The sequence below is a fragment of the Triturus cristatus genome, chromosome 9 (assembly GCF_964204655.1).
Source record: "Triturus cristatus chromosome 9, aTriCri1.1, whole genome shotgun sequence".
Classification (NCBI taxonomy): Eukaryota; Metazoa; Chordata; class Amphibia; order Caudata; family Salamandridae; genus Triturus; species Triturus cristatus.
In genome coordinates, this window is record NC_140592.1 from 696,272,938 (window position 1) to 696,285,269 (window position 12,332).

Sequence of the window (12,332 nt, forward strand, 5' to 3'; positions counted from 1 at the left end):
GGAGGATGAGGGCTGCTGTTTCCCCGTTGTCGAGCAGGGATCTGATGTCATCGGTGGCTGCGATCAGGGTGGTCTCGGTGCTGTGATTGGCTCGGAAGCCGGACTGCGAGGGGTCGAGGGATCCATTCGACTCGAGGAAGGCGGCGAGCTGTCTGTTGACGGTCTTCTCGATGACTTTGGCAGGAAAAGGGAGGAGCGAGATGGGGCGGAAGTTCTTGAGGTCGGTGGGGTCCACTGTTGGTTTCTTCAGGAGGGCGCTGAGCTCGGCGTGCTTCCAGCTCTCCGGAAAGGTGGCGGTATGGAAGGAGGTGTTGATGATGTCCCGCAGTTGGGGTGCGATGATGGAGTCGGCCTTGTTGAAGACGTGGTGGGGGCAGGGGTCGGTGGGTGATCCGGAGTGGATGGTGTTCATCGTGCGGGTGGTGTCTTCGGTGCTGACCGGGGTCCAGTTGCAGAGGGTGGTGGTAGGGGGCGTTGGTTCGGCGGTTGGGTGCGTGGTTTGTGTGCCGAAGCTGTTGTGTATGTCGGCGATCTTGCGGTGGAAGAACGAGGCGAGGGAATCGCAGAGGTCTTGCGAGGGTGTGATGTCGTTGTTTCCGGCGCTGGGGTTGGAGAGCTCTTTGACGATGCTGAAGAGTTCCTTGCTGTCGTGGGCGTTGTTGTCCAGTCGTTCTTTGAATGCTGTCTTCTTGGTGGTGCGGATCAGCTGGTTGTGCTTGCGGGTGGCGTGCTTGAGGGCGGTCATGTTGTCTGAGGTCTGATCGTGGCGCCAGGCTTTCTCGAGGGTGCGGCAGTTCTTCTTGGAGTCCTTGAGTTCGTTGGTGAACCAGGGGGCTTTCTTGCTTCTGGGCCTGCTGGGAGGGTTCCTTAGTGGTGCGAGGTCGTCGGCGCAGTTGGTGAGCCACTGTGTGCGGTTGCTGGCTGTTTCGTTGGGGTCCGTTGTGCTGGCGGGGGGTTCTGGCGGAGGGAGGTGGTGAGCTGCTCGGCGGTGATCTTGCTCCAGCTCCGGCGAGGGATCTGTTGTGGGTGGTGGTGGGTCGTGTTTCTCCTGAAGCTGAAGTGGACGCAGCTGTGATCAGTCCAGTGAAGTCCGGTGGAGTGGCTGAAGGAGATGTGCATGCTGGAGGAGAAGACGGGGTCAAGCGTGTGGCCGGCGTAGTGGGTGGGGGTGTTCACCAGTTGCTTGAGTCTGAGGTTGGCGAGGTTGTCCAGAAGGGTGGTGGTTTTGCTGTCCTTGTTGTTCTCCAGGTGGAAGTTGAGGTCCCCTAGGAGGATGTAGTCGGAGGAGGCGAGGGCGTGCGGGCTGATGAAGTCTGCGATGTCTTCACTGAATTGTGTGCGCGGTCCCGGGGGTCTGTAGATGAGGGTGCCTCTGAGGGTCGTCTTGGGGTCGGTGTGTATCTGGAAGTGGAGGTGTTCGGCGGCGGTGAAGGTGTCGTTGGAGTTGGTCGAGATGCGGATGGTGTTCTTGTGTACGATGGCGATGCCTCCTCCAGTCTGGTTGACGCGGTCCCTCCGGGTGATCTTGTATCTGTCCGGGATGGCTATGGCGATGTCGGGTGCTGAGGAGGCGTTCATCCAGGTTTCCGTGAGGAAGGCGACGTCTGGTGATGTTGTGTCAAGCAGGTTCCAAAGTTCCACGGCGTTTCTGTGGACTGAGCGGGTGTTGAGCAGGATGCACTTGAGGTGGTTCTTGCTGGTGCTCGGCTTGGCGGGTGCGGTGCAGGTCCGGAGGCAGGTGAACTTGCAGGCTTGGCAGGTGAAGGGTCCGTGGGTGCGTTTTGGGGTGGCTCGGTAGCACGCGGGGTTCCGTCCGGCGTTGAGTGCGCTGAGGGTGGTGGTGTCGTAAGTCCATTGAGTAGGATGGCATCCTCGGGAGCCAGGGGTCCTGGCGCTGGGCGCGGTCCAGGCGCGGACGGGCGTAGACGGGCTTGCCTTTGGCGTGCCTTCGGCGCACAATCGGAGCGCCCGCTGCGCAGGAGAGGTCAGGGGTCAGGGGTCCTGGCACTCACAGGGGGGGGAGCCGCACGGTGTATCGAGCGACAGGCCCTGCATACTTTGGAAAGCTCTGGCCAGGTTTCCCTTCTGCGGGTATCTTTGCTGCGGGTCCCGAGCTCTGGTCCCCTGTCCGGCAGGAAGCTGTGGGGGCCGAGGCGCAGGATGGGCTGCACAGTGAGCGCCGAGGATAAAGCTGCGGTCGAAGATGATCGACATGAATCTGCGAGGAGGACGCGGTGCGGGAGGTCAAGCTGCTGTGTAAGGGGCCGGGGGATGGAGGGGGCGAGCCGGGCAGTTTTAAAAAGACCTACTTTCAGTGCTGCGGGAGTGGTATTACCGGGGGTTGACGAGGGGTCCATGATCACGGATACTTAAATAAGAGGTCGCAGGCCATGGGGCCATTTTTACCAGCCCTTTTCTACCTTATTCCATGTCCCTCTCTCACTTACACACACCCAACACCCCAACCCTTTTGGTTAAGGCATGTCATTAAACAATCCCTAACGCACGGCTAATGCAACATGTTCACTGCTCTTTAGCAGTCACTGCTGCAAGCTGCTCCAGGCAATACTCTCACCCCTGCACCCTGCTGTATACAAAAAGCTGAATTAAAACCACAGGCTTTTCCCACTGAACGCTGAGTTGAACAACTGTATTACTTTTACCAGGTAATAACACGACAGAGCAAAATGACAACTATCAATTATTTAACAAATCCTCTCAATTATCTCACAGCTTTAATGACTGCCGCTGAAAACAAAAACTAAAAATCAATATTAGTCACTGCCAGTAGCACAAGAAACCAAACATGAAAGTTATATGTTTGTTTAGCAGGTCTATCGTAAGTACATTTGAGCTCATTTCAATATTTAACAAATTAGATTTAGTTTCGGGGTTGTGCAAAAAAATTATGCGACCCCGATGCAAAATCAGGGCCTTAACATGTATTTATGTTTTTTAATTCCTGCCACAAAGAAACTGGCAACAAGGAGAAATGCGTCAGTAAATCTGTTCTACTCAACTGGTTGCAAAGTCTGCATTTTAAAATATCATGGAGTTAAGGAACTTGTGGCAGAGATCTTTGTGTGCTCAGTAAAGCTCAAGGAATAATAATAATGGTAAAATAACTATTTGCTGGAGAGGTTTGTGTTTTGTCTAGTCCCAGTTTTGGATCAAAGTAGCATTGAGGGTTAATAGGTCTCCTGGAAAGCACATTATGTAACGCGCAGATGACAGATTTCTATTGTATGTAAATGGGCAAGTGAGTTAGCACTTTGAACACAGAGATCCTTTTGTTACTTGCAGTTCATAAATTGTAATTCGTCTAATATAGCACAGTGAGCCAAGAAGGACATGTGGCTCCTACACCTTGTAACTCTCCCCGTCTTATGTAACACTCCCTTGATTTACACACATCATTTATTGTCAATTTATAATGTGTACGTATAAAGCGCTCTGACACTCTGCAATGGGATTAGTAGCACTATAGCGCTGTAAAAGAAACAAAACAAAATAGTGGCATTTAAATTGTTTGTGTAAATACTGGGACAGACTAACAAATCTGACATTCCTACACACATGCATATCTCTTATATAAAAGGACTGAACAAAGTCAAAAGCATGCCTGCCTCTTGTGTGAGGTGATGTGATAAGCTGTGTGCCTTTGTTTCTCCTCCATTTCATTTAGACGTGAGGCTCCTGATAACTCCAACAAAAGGAAGCATGATGGCCCCTTAACTTCGACCTTTGTTATAGGCCCAGCTAGAATCTGATAAGCCCCTTCCCCGCCTGTACGTTGCTGCTTGGAACAAAAGCAAACAATGTGCAGGCACTGTTGAATGTGTCCCGGTGTCTAAAAATTGCACCAGGACAAGTTTACCATATTTCTGTGGGGCCCAATCTCATACCAGAGTAGACTGCGATCACCCTGTGAAAAGAGTGGATAGACGCAGTCTACCCTCAACTTGTGCCCGGTCTACTACATAGTGCCAAGAGATGCATGTGCGTCTCTTGACACTATGTAGCAGCTATTGCTCATTTTAGTAATGATGAAGTTCACCTGTGTGCCCTAATACTGAAAAGCGAGGGCAAGAGATCTTTGCAGTGTAAGTTAGTACATAGGTACATAGTACATTTCCTTTACAACGAACCATGAAGCGGTGTTTAGGAAATTAATAATATGCTAGTTAAAACAGGTGCATTTAGAAAACTGAGGCCCAAGCTCCTAACTAGCAGGAAGGCCATTTATTTTCTTGATCAGTGTGTAAGTGGATGAGCTCAAAGGGGTAAGTATACATCACTTATCATGTTGCGGGCTCGGTGAGTGAGGTGCATAATAAAGCCGATCTACAAAGAAAACAAATCAACAGGGTTGAGGTGGGCGGGAGGAGATGAAGTGAGTGAAAACACCAGCACTCGTGCGGAGTGCTCAAAGACAAAGAAAAAAGTAGGTCCTATAACAGGAGCAGTGGATGGACCCAAGCACTTGGTCCATGTTCTGGGGGAGGGTCAAACACAGAAAGACGCATGACGCTTTTATGCTATGGACTAACGGAAACGACGGATATGAGAGTGCGATGGAGCAAACAAGTGGTAAGCCTATGGGCGGGCTGAAGCCCACAGATTGAAAACAACATGCTGTTCGAGACAGCACATGCGCAGCCTAGACGGGACCTAAAAAAAAAGGACAGAATGTGACAAACAAGGCCAACATGCTTAAAGTTGATTATGATATAATAGCTCACCAGCAACTTAATATTTTGCCCAATACAGGAAATAGGTTTTCTTTTGATAACGTGGCGAAATAAAAACTCCACAACCCAATTGACAGTCGATCTAATGTACTGCCTTGTTTTTCTTACTGGGAATTATTCTAATTTGATTCACATGTTTCTTTTTAGTACTTAAGAAGGAAGAAACGTTTGCCAAAACCAACACTCCATATGCTGTGGGGGTGCCCTTTTTGTGCTGTATATCACTGGGGCATGTGTCAATGTGTGCATGATTATATTCTTGTTTCAGGCACAAACCTAACCTTACTCCCTGTTTTGCCAGTCACTGTCTTTGTTAAGAACAGATTCACAATTGCTTTATTAACCTTCCTGCTTTCTTAAATTTGCTTGAAAATGCACCATTTGCCCACTATTTTTTCAAAATTTTCACGGGGGTGGGGGGAGAAACCCCCCAAACACCTCTGTGGTGATTCCGGCTCGCTCGTATTACCGTGTCACTAAAGCAGGAATGTCAAAAAAGTGTGTCACCAACATGAAGAGTTTGGAAACCTGTGGTTTAAACTATAATGTACTCTACCCTGTCCTGATACATACAAATGTCTGAGAAAGTTCACAATTGTGTAATTGACGCCCATAGTGAACATAATTGACCATAATTTGTAATTCACAACAAAGTCAAAAGCAGAATAGATGTATTTCCCTATGAGTAGGTTCAAAATATTAGCCTGCTCGATTGTCCCGCCACCTGGGTGGAACCCATACTGCAAATCCGAAATAATATTGTTGGACTCAGCCCAGTCCTGCAGTCTGCCTAAAAGAATACGCCGGGCCACCTTGACTAAATAGTCCAATAGAGAGATAGGTCTGTATTGCGCAGGGCTACTGCGATCTCCCTTCTTATATATGAGAACTATAACAGACTCTGGCCACGTACTTAAGGATCCTTCACTCCGGCAGGCTCTAAAAAGAAATATTAAAAGGGGGCCCAAAAGCTCGGTATTAGATTTAAACAAATCGATGGGGATACCATCAGGACCCAGTGCTTTACCTCCTTTACTCGCCTTCAGAGCCATCATAGAATCACAGTTAATCGTAATAAGCTGAGAGTGCGGTGATGTTCCACAGTGCTGCTGTTTGGGGGCAAATGTCCATCATTATCTGTGCATAACTCATCAATAAATGAAAAAGCAGTAAATAAGTCATGCAGAGCATCGAACAACAAAAACAAGCATAAATTGACACAGGCTAAAGAAAGCCATAAATTAAGGTTAATATGGGTAAAGAAAGTCTAATGGGGTTGAAGCTAAAGTGGATGAGGAAGGAGTTGTTACATTGTAGGATATACACACTACTTCTTTAAGACAGTTAACTCAATTAGGGCAGGATGTACATATCTATGTGCTTGCGATTACCTAATAGCGAATGTTTGCGATTTGCTGCTAGTAACCCCAGACAGCAAAGTGCAAACAAGTGTTGAACACATTTAGCATTTCCCAGTGGATCGCAAATAATCCTACCTCATTAATATTCATGAGGTAGGTCGCAATTTGCAATCCACTGGGAATCTACAAAATAACAGGGGTGGTGGTCTGCTGGGGTTCAGCAGACCACTATGTCTGTGATTTGTTTTAAATAAAGCAATGTTTTTTTTTAAATGCAGTTCATTTTCGTTTAAGGAAAATGGGATGAGTTTCAAAAAGAAAATGTACGTTTTCTTTTCATTTTCTAAAGAAGGGCGTTGTCTGGGGATCACTGCATACTCTTAAAAAGACGTTTTTAAACCCATTCATAAAGGGGAAGAGGTTCCTTTGGACTCCTTCCTATTTACGAATGGGTTGCCACCTACTTGAAGTAGGCAGTAAAATGCAAATATTTGCGACGAGATTTCGGTCACAAAACATTCACACATACCACTGTGATTCGCTATTAGGAAGGGACGCCCTTAGCATGTCCCTTCCTAATACTGAATCACAAACCCATTTTGTGCCTAGGTAATAGGTTATCGAATTTGCAAAACAGGGTTTTGTACATTTAAAAATACTTTTTCGTCGTCGCAAACGGCCCGATTCTGTGAATCGGGCCGTTTGCAATCCCTGGAGTAGGTGCACAGAAGCTACACTGAGAAGGTACACAGGACTCATGAGAGTAAGTAGTGAAAATCAAATGCTTCCCATCAGGAGGTAAAGAGTGAAAAGAAGCATTCTTAGCATAAAGAAGGAGGATACTCAAGACTTCCAGAGCATCTGCATGGCCTTCTTCTTAAACCATGGAGTAGATAGATCTTCTGCCTTTTCAATCTATGGTGACGGAGAATCCAAATATTCTTGATATAATCTAATATGATATAGGTTTCGTGAGAGATGTCTGGGCATTTGGAGGTTTGAAGCTTTGTAGGTGAGGTGTGCAGTTCTCATGGAGCAGTATGTTTCAATCAGGAGCCACTTATACAAGAGCAGTGTGATTGGGACACAGAACAGCTCCTGTATGGCAAATCAGTTTTTAGGTCGAGCCTAGAGCAGTGCGCATGCGCTGCTCTGCGAGACTTCTTGTAAGGGGCTTCAGAAAGCTCACCACACGCTCGTGCGTGTGTGGCCTATTGCTTGCGGTTACCCACACGGGCGCCATGTGTTTTGAATTATCGTGACCAGACGCGTGCGCGATAATTCAAAACACATGGCTCGCTGTGGCGCGCGTGCGCGCACCACTCAAGTGCTTGTCCTCAGTTTCCCCTGAAGTTGCCTGGACATCCTTCTGCGCCGCAAACACATGGCTCGCTGTGGCGCGCACCACTCGCGTGCTTGTCCTCAGTTTCCCCTGAAGTTGCCTGGACATCATTCCTCACCGCCTTTCGGCGAGTGTCTCCCCTCCCTCACTCTAGCTTTACTCCCTTCTCCCTATCTTGTGCCGCTGTTTTTCTTGCCACACCCTCTTTTTCTAGCTTTTGTAGCCCTTTGCCCATTTTCTGGCTGTCTGTTTACTCTCTCCGATTTGTCGCTTCTTATTTTTTGGGCTGGTGCCTCGTTGCTGCTGCCGATAGTTACCCCTTTTCTGCCTCCTTTCGTCTTTGTTTGTCAGTCTTCTTGTACTCTGTTGCTGCTGCCGATAGTTACCCTTTTTCTTACTCCTTCCTCTTTGTTTGTCAGTCTTCTTGTACTCTGTCTTTCTCCCTCGTCCTGCTGTCTGTCTGCAATCTCTCTCCTTAATTATCCCGATCTCGTCTCGCACATTTTATTCTTTCACTTCTGCCCGTATTTCTTCTCCGTTCTAGGGACCTGCCTCCTTTCCTTTCGTATATTTATCTCCACTACATAGGTCTCGCCTTTGGGACCTTATAAGTGTTTAGCCATGCAACAGTTGATGTTGTTGCACCAAGGATATTGTGCTGGATAACCAAACACTTATAAGGTCCCAAAGGCGAGACCTATTGGCTATGCCAATGCTTGTTTGGGAAGCTGGTGAGGAGGGTATATTTATGGTCAATTTGAGAGATTACCATGTCCCCAACTCCTAGTTTCAGATCCTGAGTGGATAAAATGTGTTTTTAATGCTTACATTTATGTGGATTAAATCTAGCCGCCTTGGCCATGGTTTGAATGTGTAACTTATGATATAAATTACCATCAAGCTGGAAAACCAGGAGTTTAGCATTAGAAGCCAATCTGCAGGTGATGTCAGCAGATTTTAGGGTTACAAGCCAGAGAGGATTGATTTCAGTGTCAGATTTGGGGTAAAATAAATAATTCAGTCCTTTGTTACATACATTTGTTTACAGCAAGAATGATTTATGGTCTGATTACGAGTTTGACGGTCTTCCTGCGGGCTGGCATGCCATCAACCTACATGAAGACTGCAAAACCTGTAGTCAGATCGCCTGCCAGATTACAGGTTAAACCTGTGTGGAGAGTCAGTGCTGCAGTGGTGCATATCTAAGGGACATAGGTGTGCCTTAGACATGCGGCCCATTCCTACATGACATGGAATGCACAATGTTGTGCATTCCATAATATGCAGGAACTTAGTAGGCAAATGTACGGTGGGCACAACATGTGCCCCCCTGCATGCACCCCCTGGCCCAGGAGCTGGCAGGGGCCCTGTTAAGGCCCCCGTTAGTTTTCTCACCACCACCCTTTTCATGGCAGGCACACCACCATGAAAAGGAGAGCGGTGAGGGAACTCGCAATATGCTTCGCAATGCCGCAGTGGTACACTAGCATATTACTCCCTCAGACCACTGCTTCACTGCTGCAGGATCACGGATCCCCAGCGGTTGCAGTGGTCCTGTGGTGGTTCAACTGCCATAGACACAATACGGCAGGTGGACCGCCAGTCTGGCAGTCCACAGACTGTGACTACGGTGGTCCCATGGACCGCCGTAGTCGTAATTAGGCCCTTAATCTTGGAGATGCATTTAGGGCATATAGAAGAAACCAAAATGCAGAGATCATTGATCATCCTGCACTAATCGGTGAACATAAATTTGCAACACTATTCTCAATCACCACAGAAAAGCAACTGTCTAACTGCTGTTCGGTCATGCCACATGCCTCTATCACCTAGTAAGACATTTGACATCCACTGACCTCTCTGTCTCTATATTTGCGTCGTCTACCCCTATCTGCCTCTATCCTTGCTGCATTTGTGTGTGTATGTGTAATCAAGCCTTGCTTTTTTCAGTTTTGATGCCTGTATAATAATGCTGCTTCAAGCATGTTCATTATTTATTCATTGTAGAGAATAATTGTCTTCAAACATTATCCATCCACCTTTAATAGAGTCACTGCACTTTGGGAACAAAAATCTGTATCTCCTTCCATCAACTCTGATGTTAGACCCAGACTCACAGATGGGAAGGACATTAATGACATAGGAAACAAACTCTGACAAAGACAACCGTTTTTAGTTTTATATAGTGAAAAGATTTTACCACACTTTGCTAACCTGCACAGGCACAGCATGAAGAACACCATTGCAAGATTCACTGACCTAAATGGACACACCACAGCAGGGTTGATTGGTACACAAAATAGGCCCAGGTACCAAAATAAAAGTGGCCCCTAATTGTGAATTAGAAAGCTAAACAAAGTTGGCCATGTTTGTAAACTGGCGCAGTTTTGATCGTATAAGGACAGGCTATATAAGTATTTTTTAAGGTATGTAAGAGTGCATGGGTTTGGGCTTGCTGTAGGCAATGTTTGTTTTAATATCAGGAAATCAACAGTAAACAAAAAACTGCCCAACAGCCCACAAACAGCCGACACACTGGCCCTTCTGGCACTGCCTGATTGCCGTATAGGCCAGTCTGACCCTGAAGCACAGGCATCAGTAGTTCATGCACACACACGCATCCGTGCATGCGCACCCACACACGCACACACACACACACACACACACACACAGTGTAAGCGTGCCTTGTCCTTGAGCATCTTTGAGTTCTCATAATGGATGACCTCAATGTGATTCAATGACAGAACAAGACAGCCAAAGAGCAAGTGATTGTTTGGGAGCAGAGGGAGAGATAATAAAACCGCCAGAGAGTGGTGGGTTGTGTTAAAAACTGCACAGTGTCCATATCTTCCATAAAGAACTACATAGAGTGTATTGTGCCCAGATCAAGAGGGCTAATCTGAGATGCTGGACAGATCTCAAAGCCTCCTGTAGAGTATTGCTTCGCTGACCGCGTCGCATACGGCAAATCTGTTGATGCAGGATCCGCAGTGCGACCTCTTCCAGTTCTGTGCATTATGATGGATCTATCAAATCAACAGAGCCAAGATATTGGTTGCAAGGAGTCACAGACTTCCTACCTCATCAATATTCATGAGACAGTGGTGGGAGGGAGCACACTCGTGATATCTCAGCAAACGTTCCCCATTGCATTCTGGTAAATGCTGCTCATGATAAATTCAGTAACTCACAAGTAAGGAAGAATATGTCTTCAGTTGGTGCAGTCAGTGCAGGGGTTCTGGTGTTTCTGGGTGACTGCCCTTCTTCAGCAGCCAGTAGCAGGTCTCTTTAGGGCTTGAAATTCACCTTGTATTTTATCTGGCCACTACCACTCCCCAGCATGCATGTGCACCCCAAGAATTATCAGCTGACAAAGGGCAACCACCCAAAAACATGTGTTCAAGAATGCACAGAAATACCAGCACTGGCTACACCAACTAACAGCAAACACATATATTTATGTGTGTAACTTAAATGAATTAAAATGCAATGGGGAACTTTTTCTGAGATGCCCCAGTGTGCTCCCTTTGACTTGCATTCACGAGGCAGAATTAATTCAGCAATTTTTTTGAACAGCTGAAGATGTAGAGATGGGCACCTGCAAGGATAGCTGATCTCTACTTCTGCATTCACACTGACAAAGTACCTTTCCAAACCAAACAAGAATGGCCAATGCCAATAGGTCTGGCTTTAAAGGAATTTTGTATGGTTATGTGAAGCATTACAAGCAAATCACATATGCATTTGTGTGGAAGCAAAAACTGTAGAATATTGGTGCAGGTTAAAATGTCGGGTGACAATTGAACTGTCAAGCCAGACCTAAACATCCACGTAGGTGAACGACTGCCCTCCTCCCATCTGTGGTGCTACCAGAAAAAAACACCATAAATTATACAGTTATCTCAATCAATCAATCAATCAAAACATTTGTAAAGCGCGCTACTTACCCTTGAGGGTCTCAAGGCGCTGGGGGGTGGTGGGATGCTGCTACTGCTCGAATAGCCAGGTCTTGAGGAGTCTTATGAAGGTTAGCAGGTCCTGGGTCTGCCGTAGGAGGATGGGGAGGGTGTTCCTGGTCTTGGCGGCGAGGTGGGAGAACGATCTGCCGCCGGAGGTCGCTCTTCGGATGCGGGGGACTGTGGCGAAGGCGCGGTCGGCGGAGCGGAGCTGGCGGTTGGGGGTGTAGAAGCTGAGTCGTCTGTTGAGGTATGCTGCTCCAGTGTTGTGGAGCGCCTTGTGTGCGTGGGTGAGGAGCCTGAAGGTGATCCTCTTGTTGACCGGGAGCCAGCGCAGGTCTCTCAGGTGGGGTGTGATGTGGCTGCGGCGAGGGATGTCGAGGATTAGGTGAGCAGAGGCGTTTTGAATACGCTGCAGTTATTTCAGGAGTTTGGCCGAGGTTCCTGCGTCAAGGGCATTTCCGTAGTCCAACCTGCTGCTGATGAGGGCCTGGGTGACCATTCTTCTTGTTTCAGTGGGGATCCACCTGTAGATCTTGCAGAGCATGCGGAGGGTGTTGAAGCAGGAGGACGAGACAACGTTGAGCTGCTTTGTCATGGAGAGAGTAGAGTTGAGGATGAACCCTAGGTTGCGTGCGTGGTCGGTGGGTGTTGGAGCTGTTCCCAGTGCGGCCGGCCACCAGGAGTCGTCCCAGGCCGAGGGGGTGGAGCCGAGGATGAGGACTTCCGTCTTGTCCGAGTTTAGCTTCAGTAGGCTGTTCTTCATCCCAAGACACTTTCATTTCCCAAGACACTTGTCATCTAAGACACTTTCACAGCATTACAATGTCATGTGTGTTCCCCTGAAAGTTCAAACAGCCAAAATGATAACAGCTGTATTGTATTGTAATGTAATTGCATTTATATAGAGCCTACTACCGCT

General features: G+C 47.6%; 1 protein-coding gene across 2 annotated transcripts in view; it reads left to right on the forward strand.

Annotated features, from left to right (window-relative positions):
• Positions 1-12,332, forward strand: part of LOC146798524 (sodium/calcium exchanger 1-like) — a 498,783-nt gene that overhangs the window by 439,108 nt on the left and 47,343 nt on the right. The window lies entirely within an intron of this gene.